Below are 16,719 nucleotides of genomic sequence, written 5' to 3'. Positions count from 1 at the left end.
CAACCAGTCCATTCTAAAGGAGATCAGCCCTGGGTGTTCTTTGCAAGGAATGATGCTAAAGCTGAAACTCCAGTACTTTGGCCACCTCATGCGAAGAGTTGACTCATTGGAAAAGACTCTGATGCTGGGAGGGATTGGGGGCAGGAGGAGAAGGGGACGACAGAGGATGAGATGGCTGGATGGCATCACCAACTCGATGGATGTGAGTTTCAGTGAACTCCGGGAGTTGGTGATGGACAGGGAAGCCTGGTGTGCTGTGATTCATGGGGTGGCAAAGAGTCAGACATGACTGAGCAGCTGAAATGAACTGAACTGAACTGAACTAAAGAGAGTCTGGGAGGGTGGTCACACTGGAGACTGTGCACAGGTGACACCAGGTGCAGGATCTTAGTGGGGATGTCATCCTGGATATTTTGTAAGTGTGACCTCAGGTACAGGGTTTGGAGAGTGTCCTCTGAAGATGGCAGATATTTGACTCCAGGTACAGGGTCTGGGAGGGGGTTCACACTTGAGACTGTGGACATGTGACCCAGATACAAGGTCTGGTAAATGACATCACCCCAGAGACTATGGGCATGTGTCACCAGGTACTGGGTCTGGGAGAATGCACATAGTAGAGACTGGATATGTGACCCCAAATACAGTGCCTGGGAGAGGTCACCCTGGGGACTGAAGACATATGATCTCAGATACAGGATCTGGGAGGGTTTCACCCTAGAAACTGTGGACATGTAACATCAAGGTATGGTCTGGGAGGGGAGCTCACAATGGAAACTGTGGCCGTGTCATCCCAAGTGCTCAGACTAATGTGGTAGTGTCACCCTGAAGTCTGTGGACTGTGTCCACAGGTACAGGGCCTGGGGGTTGTCACCCTGGAGACTGGAAATGTGACAAGAGGTTCAAAGTCTGGGAGTGGTGGTCACCCTGGAGACTGTGTACATGTGACCAGAGGCAAAAGTTCTGGTGAAGCGGGGTCACCATGGAGAATGTGAACGTGTGACCCTAGGTATGGGCTCTGGGAGGGGTGGTTACCCTGGAAACTGGAAATATGACCCCACGTAAGGGTCTGGGCGAGGTGTCACCAAGGAGACTGTGGACATTTGACCCCAGGTGCTTGTATTTCAAAGGGGTTACCCTTTAGCCTGTGGATGTGTGACCCCAAGTGAACAGTCTGAGAGTAGGGATCACCCTGAACTGTGGTCATCTAACACCAGGTGCAGGGTCTGGGAAGAGGGCTCTCCGTGGAGACTGTGGACGTATGACCCCAGGTGCAGGTTCTGTGAGGTGTTTTCTCCCTGGAGAAAGTGGACATGTGACCCAAAATGCAGTGTCTGCAGACCCTGGAGCCTGTGGATGTGTGAAGCCAGGTGAAGTGTCTGGGAGGTGGGGTCACCGTGTAGACTGTGGACATGTGAACCCAAGTGCAGGGTCTGGGAGAGTGTTCACCCTGCAGACTATGGGTACATGACCCTATGAATAGGGTCTGTGAAGGGGTTCACCAGGGAAACTGTGGCCATGTGACACCAGGTAAAGATCTGATGTGGGGTGTGAATGTGGAGACTGTGGTCATATAACCCCCGGTTCTGGGGGGAAGGGGGTCACCATGGAAACTGCAGGTGTGTGATCCCAGGTGCATAGTCTAGGAGGAGTTCATCATGGAGAGTGTGGACATGAAATTCCAGCTATAGGGTCTGGGATGTAGGGTTACTGTGCAGACTGTGTGCAGGTGTTTCTGGTTGCTGGTTCTGGGTGGTGGGGTCACCCTGAGGACTATGGACATGTGACCCAAAGTACAGGGTCTGGGGAGGGGGCTCTCCCTGAATACTGTGGACGTGTGATCCCAGATGCAGCATCTGGGATGTGGGGTCACTCTGTGGATTGTGGACATGTTACATCAGGTGAATGGTCTGGGAGGGTGTTACCCTGGAGACGCTGGACTTGTTACCCTAAGTGCAGGGACTGGGAGGTGGTATCACCCAGGACACTGGTCATTAGACCTCAGGTACACAGTCTGGATGTGGGCTTATACTAGAGACTGGACATGTGACTCCATGTATATGGTCTGGGAGGGAATCACCCTGGATACTACAGAAATTTGACCCCAGGTACAGGGTCAAGAGGAGGTTACCCTGAAGACTGTTTACGTGTGACCACACATGCAGTTTCTGGGAGGTGGGGTCACACTTCAGACTGTAGACATGTGACCCTGGTTCAGGATGTGGGAGGGGGTCACCCTGGAGCTTATGGACATGGGACATTAGGTGCAGGGTCTGGGAAGTGGTGTCACTTGGGATTGTGGACATCCAGGTGTATGGTCTGGGAGGGGTTCACCCTGGAGACTGGATGGGTGACCCTAGGTTCAGGGACTGGGAGGAGAGGTCACACTGGGCACTGTGGTCATGTGACCCCAGGTACATAGTCTGGAGGTGGTCTCATCCTCAAGACTGTTTACAGGTGACCCCAGGTGTAGGGTCTGGGAGGTGGGTCACCCTTTAGACTCTAGATATGTGACCCCAGGTACAGGATCTGGGAAGTGGGGTCACCCTGGGGACAATGGACATGTGACCCAAGGTCCTAGGTCTGGTGAGGGGTGCCACCAAGGAGACTCTGGACAGGTGACCACACATGCAGGCTCTGGGAGGGTGACACCCTGATGAATGTGGACTTGTGAAGCCAGGTGCTGGGTCTGGAGGGGGTCATAAAAGAGACTGAAGATATGTGAAAACAGGTACAAGTTTTGGTAAGGTGTAGTCACCCTGGAGACTGTGGACATGTGAACCCAGGTGTGGAGTATGAGCAGTGTCAACAAGGAGAATTCTGACATGTGACCCTAGGTGCAAGTACTTCGAAGCAGTCAACATTGAGCCTGTGGATGTGTGAACCCAGGACAAGGGTCTGGGAGGTGGGGTCACCCTTGAGACTCTGGATTGTGACCCCAGGTTCAGGGTCTTGAGGCAGGTTCACCTTGGCAACTGTGGATAAGTGACCCCAGGTTCAGGGTCTTGGAGGACATTCACCATGCAGAATGTGGACATGTGATCCCATGTACAGGGTCTGCAAAGGTGTTCACCAGGGAGACTGGCCATGTGACACCTGGTGTAGTGTCTGAAGAGGGGTGTCAGCATGGAGACTGTGGACATATACACCAGGTGCTTGGATGTGGGCTGAGGTCACCCTGGAGACTGTGCATGTGTGACCCAGTTTCAGTGTCTGGGATGTTTGTCACCTGGAGATGGTGCACGTCTGACTTCAGGTACAGGGTCTGGGGGGTGCGGTCACCCTGGGGACTGTGGACATGTAACAGCAGGTACAGGGCCTGAGTGATGGGGTCACCCTATGGACTGTGGACATGTGATCCCATGTGCAGGGTCTGGAAGGGGGCCTCTGCAGAGACTGTGGAAGTCTTACCCTAAGTGCAGGGTCTGGGAGGAGGTCACCATGGACACTGTGGATGTGTGGCCCCAGGTACTGGGTCCTGGGGGCAGGATCACCCTGGGGACTGTGGACGTGTGATCCCAGGTACAGCATCTGGGAAGTGGGGTCAGCATGGGTAATGTGGACGTTTGACCCAAAGTGTAGGGTCTGGGGAGAGGGCTAACTCTAAAGACTGGATGTGCATGGTCTGAGAGAGTGTCACCTTGGAGATTGTGGATGTGTGACTCCACATATAGGGTATAAGAAGTGGGGTCACACTTTAGACTGTAGACATGTGACCCCAGTCCCGAGTCACTCTGGAGATTGTAGACATAGGATCCCAGGTGCAGGGTCTGCAAGGGGGCTCACCCTGGAGACTATGACATCAGACCCCAGGTACATTGTTTGGGAGCTGGATCACCCTGGAGACTGCGGACATGTGACCCTTTATACAGTTTCTGGGAAGGTATCACCCTAGACTGTGGACATGTGACCCCAAGTGCAGGATTTGGGAGAAGGGTCACCCTGGTGACTGGATATATGTCATCAGGTGCAGGTTATGGGTAGGAGGGACACCCTGGATATTCTCCAGGCACAGGGTCTGGTCATTCCCTCATAGCTCAAAAGCTTCCCCCATATCTCAGTTAGTAAAGAATCTACTTGCAATGCAGGAGACCCAGGTTCGATTCCTGGGTTGAGAAGATTTCCTGGAGAAGGAAATGGCAACCCACTCCAGTATTCTTTCCTGGAGAATCCCATGGATAGAGGAACTTCACCAGCTACAGTCCATGGGGTCACAAAAGTCAGACACGACTTAGTGACTAAACCACCGCCACTAAGGACTGTTAAGGAGTGAGAGGTTAGTGAATAGAAAATAAAGAGGGTCTGGGAGAGGAGGTCACCAGGGAGACTGTACATGTGACCTCAGGTATAGTGTCTGGAAAGGGGATCACCCTGGTGACTGTGGACATGTGACCCCAGGTACAGGGTCTGGAAGGAGGGTCACCATGACCCCAGGTACAGAGTAGGTGACATGAGGTCACTGTGAAGACTGTGGACATGTGACACCAGGTGTAGGGTCTGGCAGGGGTTCACTTGGAGACTGTGGACAAGTGACAAAATGTGTAGGGTCTAGGTGTGGGGATTACCCTGGAAACTGGAAATGCGACTCCAGGTACAAGGTCTGGTAGGTGGGGTAACCATGGAGAGTGTGAACTTGTGACAACATGTATATGGTATGAGAGTGGTTAACCCTGAGACTATGTACATGTGACCACAGGCATAGTTTTGTGAGGGAGTGTAAGAGGGTATGAGAGGGAATGTAAGAGTGTGCAAGGGTGTGCAAAGGAGTGTAAGAGTATGCGAGGGTGTGAGGGAGAGTAACAGTGCATGAGGGCATGTGAGGGAGTGTAAGAGTGTGCAAGGATGTGCGAGGGAGTGTAAGAGTGTACAAGGGAGTGTAAAAGTGTGTGAGGTGTATGATGGAATGTAAGAGTGTGCAAAGGTGTGCAGGAGAGTGCAAGAGCATGCAGAGGAGTGTAAGAGTGTGCAAGAGTGTGTGAAGGAGTGTATGTTTGTCAGGTTGTGCCACGGAGTGTAAGAGCATTCAAGGGAGTGTAAGAGTGTCTGAGAGTGTCCAATGAAGTGTAAGGGTGAGCAACGGTGTGAAAGGGAGTGTAAGAGCCTGCAAGGAAGTGTAAGAGCATTTAAGGTTGTGTGAGGGAGTGTAAGAGCATGATAGGGAGTGCAAGAGCATGATAGGGAGTGTAAGAGTGTGCAATGGTGTGGAATGTGTGTAAGAGCATGTGAAGGACTGTAAGATTCTGTGAGGGTGTGCCAGGGAGTGCAAAAGTGTGTGTGATGGTGTATGAGGGATTGTAAGAGAGTGCAGGGAGTGTAAGGGTGTACTAGGGTGTGAGATTGAGTGTAAGTGTGAGAGGGCATGCCCAAAAGTGTAAGAATGTGTAAGGGTGTGAGGGTGTGCAAGGGAGTGCAAAAGTGTGTGTGATGGTGTATGAGGGAGTGTAAGAGTGTGCAACAGAGTGTAAGAGAGTTCAGGGAGTGTAAGAGTGTGCTAGGGTGTGAGATGGAGAGTAAGAGTGTGAGAGGCTGTACCAGGAAGTGTAAGAGTGTGCGAGGCTGTGCAAAGGATTATAAGAGTGTGTGAGGATGTTGTGAGGGAGTGTAAGAGTGTGCTAGAGTGTGAGATGGAATGTAAGAGTGTGAGAGGGTGTTCCAGGGAGCTTAAGAGAGATCCCAGGTGCAGGGTAGGTTGGGAATCACCCTGGAACTAGTGGTCATTTCAGGGATTGTAAGAACATGGGAGAAAGTATAAGAATGTGTGAGGGTGTGCAAGGAGTGTAAGAACGAGCAAGGGAGTGTAGTATGTGAGGATGTGCAATGGAGTATGAGTGTGTGAGGGCATGCAAGGGCATGTAAGAGTGTGCACGAGTGTGCAAGAGAGTGTAAGAATGTGCAAGGGTGTGCAAGGGAGTGTAAGAGCATGTGATGGAGTGTGAGGGAGTGTAAGGGTGAACGAGGAAGTGTGAGACTGCAAAGGTGTGCAAGATATATAACAGTGTGCAAGGTAGTGGAAGGGAGTGTAATAGTGTGCAAGGGTGTGCGAGGGACTGTAAGAGTGTACAAGGGTATGAGAGAGCATGCAAGATGTGTGAGAGTGTGTGATGGTGTGCTAGGGCAGGCAAGGTCATTCAAGGATGTGTGAGGACGTGCGAGAGCATACAAGGATGTGCAAGTGTGTGCAAGGTAGGGCAAGAGTATGTGAGGGCTGCGAGATTATACAGGGACATGGAAGGGTATGTGTAGCCAAGCGAGTGCATGAAAGGGCGTCCAAGGGCGTGCAAAGGCATGGGAGAACATGCACGGGTGTGTGGGAGTATGCGAGGATGTGTGAGTGCATGCAAGGGCATGCAATAGCGCAAGAGGGCGTGCAAGGACATGAGAGAGTATGCGGGGGCATACGAGGCCATGCAATAGTGTGTGAAAGCAGTCAAGGGCATGAGAGAATGTATGAGGACATGCGAATATGTGCGAAGACGTGCAAGGGCATGTGAGGATGTGTGAGGACATAGAGGGAGTGCAAGAGCATACGAGGCTCTGTGAGACCCTGCAAGGGCATGTGATGGCATACAAGGGTTTGTGAGGGCATTGAGACCATGTGAGTATGTGTGAGGTCGAGCAAGAGTGTGAGAAGGTGTGTAAGATCGTGCAATGGTGTGCAAGAGCAGGTGATGGCATGCGAGAGCATGTTAGGGAGTGCAAGTACGTGCAAGGTCATGTGGAAGTGTGTGAAGATGTGCAAGGGTGTGTGAGGGTGTGCAAGTGCGTGTGAGGGCCTGCAAGAGTGTGGGAGGGCATGTGAGGGCATGAAAGACAGTGCAAGCACGTGTGAGAGTATGTGATTTTGTGCAAGGGGATCCTAGGGCATGCAGGAGTGTGTGAGGGCATGCAGGAATTTCAAGAGTGTGCGAGGACATTCGAGGTAGTGCAAGGCGATGTGAGAGTGCGTGAGGGCATGCGAGCTCATGTGAGAGGGTGCAAGGACATGCAAGGGGAAGCAAGGCGTGCGAGGGCATGCAAGGATGTGTGAGGACGTGTGCAGGTGTGCAAGGATGTGTGAAGACACACAAGGGCATGCTAGGGCATGTGAGTGCATGTGAGGGCGTGGCAGGGTGTGCAGTGACACGCATGAGCATGTGATGTTGTGTGAGGGTGTGCAAGGATGTGTGAGGGAATGTGAGAGCACTCGAGGGTATGTGAGTGCATGCAAGAGGGTGTGAGGACATGCAAGGGGATGTGAGGGCATGCTAGGGTGTTCAAGTGCATGTGAGGGCGTGGCAGGGTGTATGATGATGCATGAGAGCATGCGAGGTCGTGGAGGGTATGCAAGGATGTGTGAGGTCATGTGAGGGCATGTGAGTGTGCAAGGATGTTCAAGAGTGTGTGAGGGCATGTGAGGGCTTGAGATGGTGGACGAGGATGTGCAAGGGTATGTGGGAGTTTGCAAGGGCACGTGAGGTCATTTGAGATCATACAAGTGCATGCCAAGATATGCAAGAACGTGTAAGCATGGGCGAGAGTGTGGTAGGGTCTGAAAGGGTGTGTAAGGGTTTACATGGTCGTGTGAGGGCTTGGGAGTACATTTGTGGCTGTGCAAGAGTGTGAGAGTGTATGCAAGAGCATTCAAGGGTGAATGAGGGTGTGTGAGGACATGCAAGGTCATGCAAGGGCATGCGAGGGCATGCAAAAGTGTGCGAGGATGTTGGAGGGTGTGAGAGGGCTTGTGAGAGCATGGGTGGATGTGCAAAGATTTGTGACGCCATTTGAGGGCGTGAGAGGGCATGTGAATGTGTGCAAGGATGTGCAAGACCATGTGAGAGTGGGCAAGCACGTGCAAGGGTGTGCAAGAGCGTGCAAGAGTGTGTGATAGCTTGCAGTGGTGTGCGAGGGTGTACAAGGATGTGCGAGTGTGTGTGAGGCCATGGGAGAGTGTGCAAGGGCATGTGAGGACTCGCAAGAATCTGCAAGGGCATGAGAGGACGTGCAAAAACGTGCCATGATGTGCGAGAATGTATGAGGATATGCAAGGGTGTGCAAGGCCGTGTGAGGGTATGAGGTGGCATGCGGGATTTGTGAGAGTGTGCAAGGATGTTCAAGTGCATGCAAGGCTATGTGAGAGTATGTGAGGACATGCTAGGGCGTGCATGGGCATGTGAGGGCATACAAAGACATGCAAGAGCATGCGAGGATGTACAAGAATATGAGAGCATGGGCAAGGGCATTCTAGGGTGTGTGTGGGCATGTGAGGGCGTATGAGGATGTGTGAGAGTGTGTGAAGGTCTGTGAGTGTGGGCGAGGGCATGCTAGGGCATACACGGGCATATGAGGGCGTGTGAGGTCGTCCAAGGGCATGCAAGGGCATGCAAATGTGTGTGAGTATATGCAAGAGCCTGTGAGGGTGTGTGAGGATGTGTGAGAGTGGACGAGGGCGTGGGAGAGCTTGCGAGAGCATGTGAGAACATGCGAGGACTTGCGAGAGGGTGCAAGGATGTGTGAGGGAGTTCAAGGCCATGTGACAGCATGCAAGGGTGTGTGAGTTCATGGGAGAATGTAAAAGAGTGAACAAGGACATGCAAGGGTATGCAATGCCATGCAATAGCATGCGAGGTCATACGAGGGTTTGTGAGGATGTGTGAGAGTGTTCAACAATGTACAAGAGAGTTCAAGGGCATGCAGGGGTGTGTGGGGGCATTTGAGGATGTGCTAGGGTATGGGGAAAGGTACTAGGGCATGCAAGTGTGGGCAAGGGTATGAAAGGAGGTGTGTGGCTGTGCAAGAGTGCGCATGTGCATGTGAAAGCATTCGAGGGTGTATGAGGATGTGCAAGGGAGTGGGAGTGGTGCGAGGGTATGCAAGGGCATGTGAGGGTGTGTGAGGACATGCGAGAGCATTTGACAATGTGTGAGAAAGCACAAGGCATGAAAGGGTGTGAGAGGGCATTTGGGGACATGTTAGGTCGTGGGAGGGTGTGCTAGGGTATGCAAGTGCATGCGAGGAGGTGTGTGGCTGTGAGGGATATGCGTGTGAGCACGAGAACATTTGAGGGCATATGAGGGTATGAGAGGATGTGAGAGGCTGTGAAAGGGTGTTCAAGAGTGTGCGAGGGTATGTGAGAGGCTCTGAAAGGGTGTTCAAGAGTGTGCGAGGGTGTGTGAGGGCTTATGAGGGTGTGCAAGGGAGTGTGAGGATGTGCAACCCCCTGCAAGGGTGTCTGAGTGTGTGTGAGAATATGAGAGAGCAGGTGAGCATGTGTGAGAGCATAAAGAGCATGCAAGTCCATGCAAGAGTGTTCAAGGGCATGGGAGGACATTCAAGAGTGTGCAATGGTGTGTGATGGTGTGCCAGGGTGTGCGAGGATGTGCAAGAGTGTGCAAGGGTATGCGAGCATGTTCAAGGGCATGTGGGGTCATGCAATAGCAGGCGAGGGTGTGCAAGAGTGTAGGAGGAAAAGAGAGAGCATGCAAGGACCTGCAAGGGCATGTGAGGACGTGTGAGGCTATACGAGGGAGTGTGAGAGTGTGTGAGGCCCTGTGAGGGCGTGAGAAGGCATGCGAGGATTTGTGTGGGTGTGTGAAGACATGCAAGGCTGTGCAAGGCCATGCAATAGCATGCAAGAGCAGACGAGTGCGTGCGAGGGTGTTTGAGAGCGTTCCAGGATGTGTGAGAGTGTGTGAGAGCATGTGAGCATATTCGAGGATGTGTGAGAGCATGTGAGGGCATGTGAGGGCGTGTAAGGATGTGTGAGAGCATGTGAGGACATGCAAGGGCGTGTGAGAACATGGGAGCCCATACGAGGGAGTGTAAGAGCGTGCAAGGACATGCGAGTGCAGGCAAAGGTGGGCGAGGGTGTTTGAGGACATGCAAGAACATGCAAGAGTGTGTGAGGATATGTAAGGATGTATAAAAATGTGCAAGAGTGTTCACAGGTATGAGAAAGCAGGCAACAGTGTGCAAGAGCATGTGAGGATATACGAGGACTTGTAAGGGTGTGCAAGGGCAATCAAGGGTGTGCAAGAGTGTGTAAGGGCGTGTGAGGACATGGGAGGGTGTGGGAGGGCAATCAAGGGTGTGCGAGAGTGTGTGAGAGCTTGTGAGGATGTGCTAGGGTGTGCAATTGCATGCAAGGATATGTGAGAATATGAGAGAATATGTCAGGTCATGTGGGGGTGTACAATACCATGTCAGGGCATGCAAGGAGGTGGGAAGGTGTGTGAGGGTGTGAAAGCCTGGAAGGACATGTGAGAGCATGAGAGGATGTGAAAGTTTGTGCAAAGGCATGAGAGGCATGGTATGGTATGTTAGATGGTATGGTATGGTATAATGCGATGGTATGTGAGAAGGGGCAAGGGCGTGTGAGGGTGTGTGAGGTCATGTGAGAATGTGTAAGAGCATGCAAGGATGTGTGAGGGTGTTCGAGGGCATGGAAGAGCGTGTGTGGGTGTGTGAGGGTGTGCAATTGCATGTGAGGATGTACCAGAACATGTGAGAGCATGCAAGGACATGTGAGATCATGTGAGGACATGTGAGGATGTGCAATAACATACAACTGTGTGAGAGGGCATGCTAGTGAATGCAAGAGCATGTGAGGGAATGCAAGAGCATGTGAGGACATGAGAGAGCATGCAAGAGCGTGTGAGGTCATGCGAGGGCATGTGAAGATGTGCAAGAGCATGTGAGGTCATACGATGGTGTGCAAGGACATGTGAGAGCATGCATGGGCATGCAAGGGTGTGGAAGAATGTGCCAGCATGGGCGAGGTTGTGCTAGGGTGTGCAAGGGTGAGTGAGGGCGTGCAAGGGCATGAGAAGGCTTGCAAGTGTGTACAAGTGCATGTGAGAAATGTGAGGATGTACAAGAGTGTGCAAGAGCATGTCAGGTAGTGTGATGCTGTGCAATACCTTGTCAGGGCATGCAAGGAGGTGGGAAAGCGAGCAAGGGCATGAGAACATGCAACGAAGGGCAAGCACATGTGATGGTGTGCGAGGGCTTGCACAAGCATACAAGGGCATTTGAGGTCATGTGAGAGTATGTGAGAGCTTGCAAGGGAGTGCAAAGACTTGCAAGAGTGTGCAAGAGCACATGAGGGCATATGAGACGGTGTGAGGGTGTGCGAGGATGGGAGAGGACGTGCGAGAGGGTGGGAGGGCATGCGAGGACATGTGAGGACGTGTGAGCCTGAACGAGGAAATGCAACAGTGTGTGAGGATATGCGAGGGCATGCAAGGGTGTGTGAGAGTGTGAGAGAACATGCAAGGGCCTGTGAAGACGTACAAGGTCGTGCAAGGGTGTGCAAGGGCTTGTAAGGATGTGTGATGATGTGAGGCCATATGAGAGCACTGAAGGGTGTGCGAGGGTGTTTGAGGGCATGTGAGGGTATGTAAGGATGTGCGAGGCTGTATGAGAGCATGCAAGAGCGTTCAAGGATGTGCAAGGGCGAGTGAGTTTGTGTGAGGAAGTGTAAGGTCATGTGAGGTTGTACGAGGACGTGCAACGGTGTGCCAGTTCGTCTGAGAACATGTGAGAGTGTGTGAGGGCATACGAATTCATCTGATAGTGTCCGAGGGCATGTGAGGGCATGCTAGAGTTTGTGAGGGCATGCAAAGACTTGCAAGAATGTGTGGGGGTGTGCCAGGACGTGCAAAGATGTTCGAGTTCATGTGAGGACGTACGATGGGGTGCGATGCCATGCAAGGACGTGTGAGTGTGTGCAGGGTCATGCAAGAACATGCGGGAGTTTTCAAGGACATGTGAGGGCGTGTGAAGATGTGCAAGGGCATGGGAGGGTGTGCGAGGATGTGGGAGAACATGCAAGGACTTGCAAAGGTGTGCAAGGACTTGTGATGGTGTGCAAGGGTGTGTGAGGACATGTGAGGCCATATGAGAGCGTTAGAGGGCATGCAAGTGTGTGCGAGGACATGAGAGGCCATTCGAGAGGATGTGAGGGCATGCAAGGACCTGCAAAGGCATGCAAGTTTGTGTGGGATCGTGCAAGGGTGTGCAAGGATGTGTGACAGCGTGCAAGAGCATGTGAGATCATATGATTCTGAGCAAGGGTGATCAAAGATGTGCAAGGGTGTGTGCCAGGGTCCAGCCTCAGCAGGATCCTAGGGTACCCTCAGGAAAGATGGCATCGGCGAGAGAGAGATGACACGGGTCTTATAATGGATTAAAACCTGATAGTGCAGGGTCGAACGATAAGAGATTAAAGGAGAAAAAATAAAGAGAACAGAAAGAGGCTTGATCTTCCTTGATTAACACAGAAAGCCAATAAAGCTCCTGTGTTCCAAGCAGTCATCCTGAAAGAAAAACAGAGAGAGAAAAGAGGGAAAAGGAAAAAAAGAATGACACGAGGGGACCAAGCTTTGGTGAGTGAGGCCCATAACTTTATTTTCAAAAGGAACTTTTATACCTTGACTTGTACCTAGAGAGAAATGAAAGATGTAAAGTCATACAGAGTCAGCCCAAACATTACATCTGTTTTGTCTTTATCAAAACCAGGATTTTTTCTGCATACCTTTCCCACAAACAGTGTTGTGTACAATATCTTCTGGCCTTGGAGGTCTGTGGACATTTTATGACCCTTTTTTGATAAAGGCTGCTCAACCAGAAAACTTATTTTCCCTTGAAGTGTTTTTTCTTTATATTTCTAATCTATGTCAGCCTCAGAAGGTGCTAAACAGAGTTACATTCTCACGGAGCAAAGGTGCAATGGGTCATAACAAAGAAAGAACCAATTAGCTCAAAGGTCTGATGTGGTTAATTCCAAGGCTGCTATTTGTTTTTCTTACATTCCAACTATGTTAATGAATGCACTCCCAGGTGCACAATGGATAAGGGATATGGGAACTTGGCAGCAAGCATTGGCCCAATAATGAAGCCCTCTACCAGTACTATCTAGTCTAATAATTTTTCATCCCTTAAAGGACTCTATGCTTATTAGGACTTTTAGAATGTTTTGGCTTCCCATGCCTTTCAAGGTTGGGGAGTTGTGAACAATCATGTGTGTTAATTGCAAGACTGTGTATAAACCTGTCAGGCAAGCTAGAATGCCAACAGAGGGGTTAAAATAGAAATATTCCTTTTATGCCCAGGAGACTTGTTAACTAAAGCCCAAAGTTGACTTTTTCAAGAGAAAGGTGGTCAGGGATAGCCCCCTGTTAATGAAGAGTTGGTGAAAGGCAATAAATAGTAAGACAGACAGATTCCGGTTTTGGGGTAGATGCTCGAACAGATTTAGGGGGTCCCTTGCAATAAAAATACAGTAGCCTTCCACACATCACAACTAGACAGGAGCCAGCCTGCTAATCTCTGCTAGAGAGGAGCTGACCCACACAGCTCGAGAAGAGGCCCCACCAAAACTCTAAAGGAACCCAAGTCACCTGTCCCAATTCAAGAGGAACCCCAAGTCCCCCACCACAACTCAACAGGAGCCCTGTGCCATCACAAGGAAGGAGCCCCCAGCAACAAACAGAGGAGTGCCACACCATAACTGGAGAGGATTCCCCTGCCCAAACTAGAGAGGAGCCCTACAGCACATTGTGCTGAGAGAGGAGGCCCTCTGCTGCAAATACAGACAAGGCCACTGAAGTAACTCAAAACAAGCCTCTAACAACTGGAGTGGAGCAACACCATGAAAACTAGTGAGGAGCCCTCAATGCCACAAGTAGAGAGAATAGCCTCCCCACAGAGAACTCCCAGAGGAGATGACACCATTACTAGGGAAGTTCCTGAGTCCCCTCATGAACTTGAGAGGAGGCCTATGCCAAAACTCAAGAGAAGCCCACGGCCACAAGAGAGGAGCCCACCGGCAAGAACCAGAGAGTCCCACTACTCCAATTGGAGCGGAGAACCCAGACATCACACCTACAGAGGGTCCCCTCCAAAGCAAATAGAGATGAGTGCCATGCTGCAAGTCGAGTAGATCCCCCCACCACTGTCAGAGAGGAGTAACCTCGCCACACCTAGAGAGCAGCCCCTTGAACATCGCCACTTGAGAGTAGCATTCCTGCACATTAAAATTACACAGAATCCTCCTTGCACAACTAGAGAGGAGGCTCCCATGCCACAACTAAAGAGCAAGGTCCATGCCAAAATTCAAGAGTAGGCTCACACATATCGCACCTGGAAAGATTGCCTGTGCACATCGCTACCAGAGACGAAACCCCCTCAACAATTCAGAGAACAGTGCATTGCAACACTAGAGGTGCCCCACACATACCTTAACTAGAGAAAAGCACCCCTAACAAAACTTAAGAGGAGCCTGAACACCACAACTAGAGAAGAGCCCACCCAACACAACTAAGAGTTGACCCCCAACATCAACTAGAGTACCCCATGCTGCAGGGAGTTTAGCCACCCACACATCACAACTAAACAGAAGCCACCCTACACATTGCTACTAGAGAGGATACACCCCACCAAAACTCGAGTGGAGGCCCCACCTCAACTCGAGAGGAGCACCAAGTCCCCCGGTGTAACTCAAGAGGAGTCCCTCACCACAACTAGAGAGGAACCCCCACACTTCAACAAGAAAGGAGCCCAACCAGACTGCATTAAGAAAGGAGGCCCTGCACCCTGCCCCTAGAGTGGAGCAATCTTGTACACCACATCGAGAGAGGAGGCTTCACACCACCCCTAGAGAGTAGCCCCTCAAACCATAAGTAGAGATGAGCCAGAAAACTGCACCTAGAGAAGAGCCACAAAACATGATGCAACAAGACAGGAGTTCCCACTCCACAACTAGAGAGGACTTCCCCAGGCACAGCACAACTAGGGAGGAGCACTGCGGCACAACACAACTTGAGAGAAGCCCAAACACCAAAACTAGAGAGTTGAATACATGCCACAACTAGATAGTTGGCTCTCGGGCACAAGTAGTGAGGAGCACAAGGCTGTAACTAGAGAGGTGCCCAACCCCTCCTGTACATCACATCTAGAGTGGAGAACCCCTGCCACAACTAGAGTGGGCACACCTGCTACAGGTAGATAGGAGCCCACATCACAATCAGAGAAAAGTGACCATCCACATCACACTAGAGTGGAACTCCCACACCGATCATATGAAAGAGGAGGCCAACACCACAACTAGAGGAGACCCCTGCTGCAATTAGAGTTAAGCTCCCTGCCCCCTGAACATACCCATTAGAGAGGAGAACACCCACACAATTAGACAGAAGCCACCTGCCACTGTAGAGAGGAGCCCACCATGCTACAACTAAAAAGAACTCCCACTGCCACAAGAGGGTAGCCTCCTGCACATCACAACTAGAAAAAGTGTCCCTTCTCAACAAAACCAGAGAGGAGTCATCACAATCACAATTTGAGAAGAACATTCTACTGCAGCTAGAGAAGAGCAAAGCTACCACAAGAAGGAGCCTCCCTGCCAAAACTAGAAAGGAGTCTGCAAATGATAGCTAGAGAGGGGCCGACCCACCACAAATAAAGAGTGGACTCTCACTGCAACTAGAGTGGAGCCCCATGCCACAACTAGAGAGTACCCTCCAGCACATTGCACTTAGGGGCCAGCCAGCACATCACTGCTGCTGCTGCTGCTGCTGCTAAGTCACTTCAGTCGTGTCGGACTCTGCGCGACCCCATAGACAGCAGCCCACCAGGCTCTGCCATCCCTGGGATTCTCCAGGCAAGAACACTGGAGTGGGTTGCCATTTCCTTCTTCAATGCATGAAAGTGAAAAGTGAAAGTGAAGTCGCTCAGTCATGTCTGACTCTTTGCGACCCCATGGACTGCAGCCTACCAGGCTCTTCCATCCATGGGATTTTCCAGGCAAGAGTGCAGGAGTGGGGTGCCATTGCCTTCTCCAAGAACATCACTACTAGAGATTATCTGCCCCACTGCCACTCAAGAGGAGGCTCCACCACAACTCTAAAGGAACTCCAAGTCACCTGCTGCAACTCAAGAGGCACTCTGGGTTCCCTGCTACAATTTGACAGGAGCCCTAAGCTGCAATAAGAAAAGGGGCAACAGGCCAAAATAACGGAGGGGCTCCCCAGCCGAAACTGAAGTGGATTCCCCCAGCACAACTAGATAGGAGTGCCCAGGATATCACACCTAGAGAGACGCCCTTCTGCCGCAAATAGAGACAAGCTCCCTAAAGTAAGTCGAGTGGAGTCCCTCACAACTCGACAGAAGCAACCCCACTAATATTAGTGAGGAACCCCTAGTGCCAAAAGTAGAGAGGACATCTCCCAAGGAGCCACCCACACCCCAGTCAGAGAGGACACAGCCATGCAATTTGAGAGGAGCCCTCTACCACAACTAGAGAGGAGCCAGCTGAACATCACACATGAGATGGGCCCTTCTGCTGCTAATAGAGATGAACCTCACACCACAGCTAGAGAGGAGCTTGCACACCACAACTAGAGAGAATCGAACCCACCACAACTACAGAGTTGACCCTGACCACAAAGAGAGAGTAGTCCCTTGCCAAAACTAGTGAGTAGCCACCCACACATTGCAACAACATGGGAACCACCCTGAACACCCCTGCTAGAGACGAGTCACCCCAATACAACTCAAGAGAAGGCCCCACCACAAGTTGAGAAGAACCCTGAGTACCACCCAAACATGAGAGGAATCCCGAGTTCCCTGCCATGGCTAAAGTGGAACACTGAGTCCTGTGCTGTAACGCAAGAGGAACACTGAGTTCCTGCTTCAAAAACTCAAAAGGAGCTCTGAGTCCACTGTCTCAACTCAAGAGGAGCTCTC

This window comes from Bison bison, unplaced genomic scaffold (genome assembly GCF_000754665.1).
Source record: "Bison bison bison isolate TAMUID 2011002044 unplaced genomic scaffold, Bison_UMD1.0 scf7180017864356, whole genome shotgun sequence".
NCBI classification, from domain to species: domain Eukaryota; kingdom Metazoa; phylum Chordata; class Mammalia; order Artiodactyla; family Bovidae; genus Bison; species Bison bison.
This window is presented reverse-complemented; position numbering follows the sequence as displayed.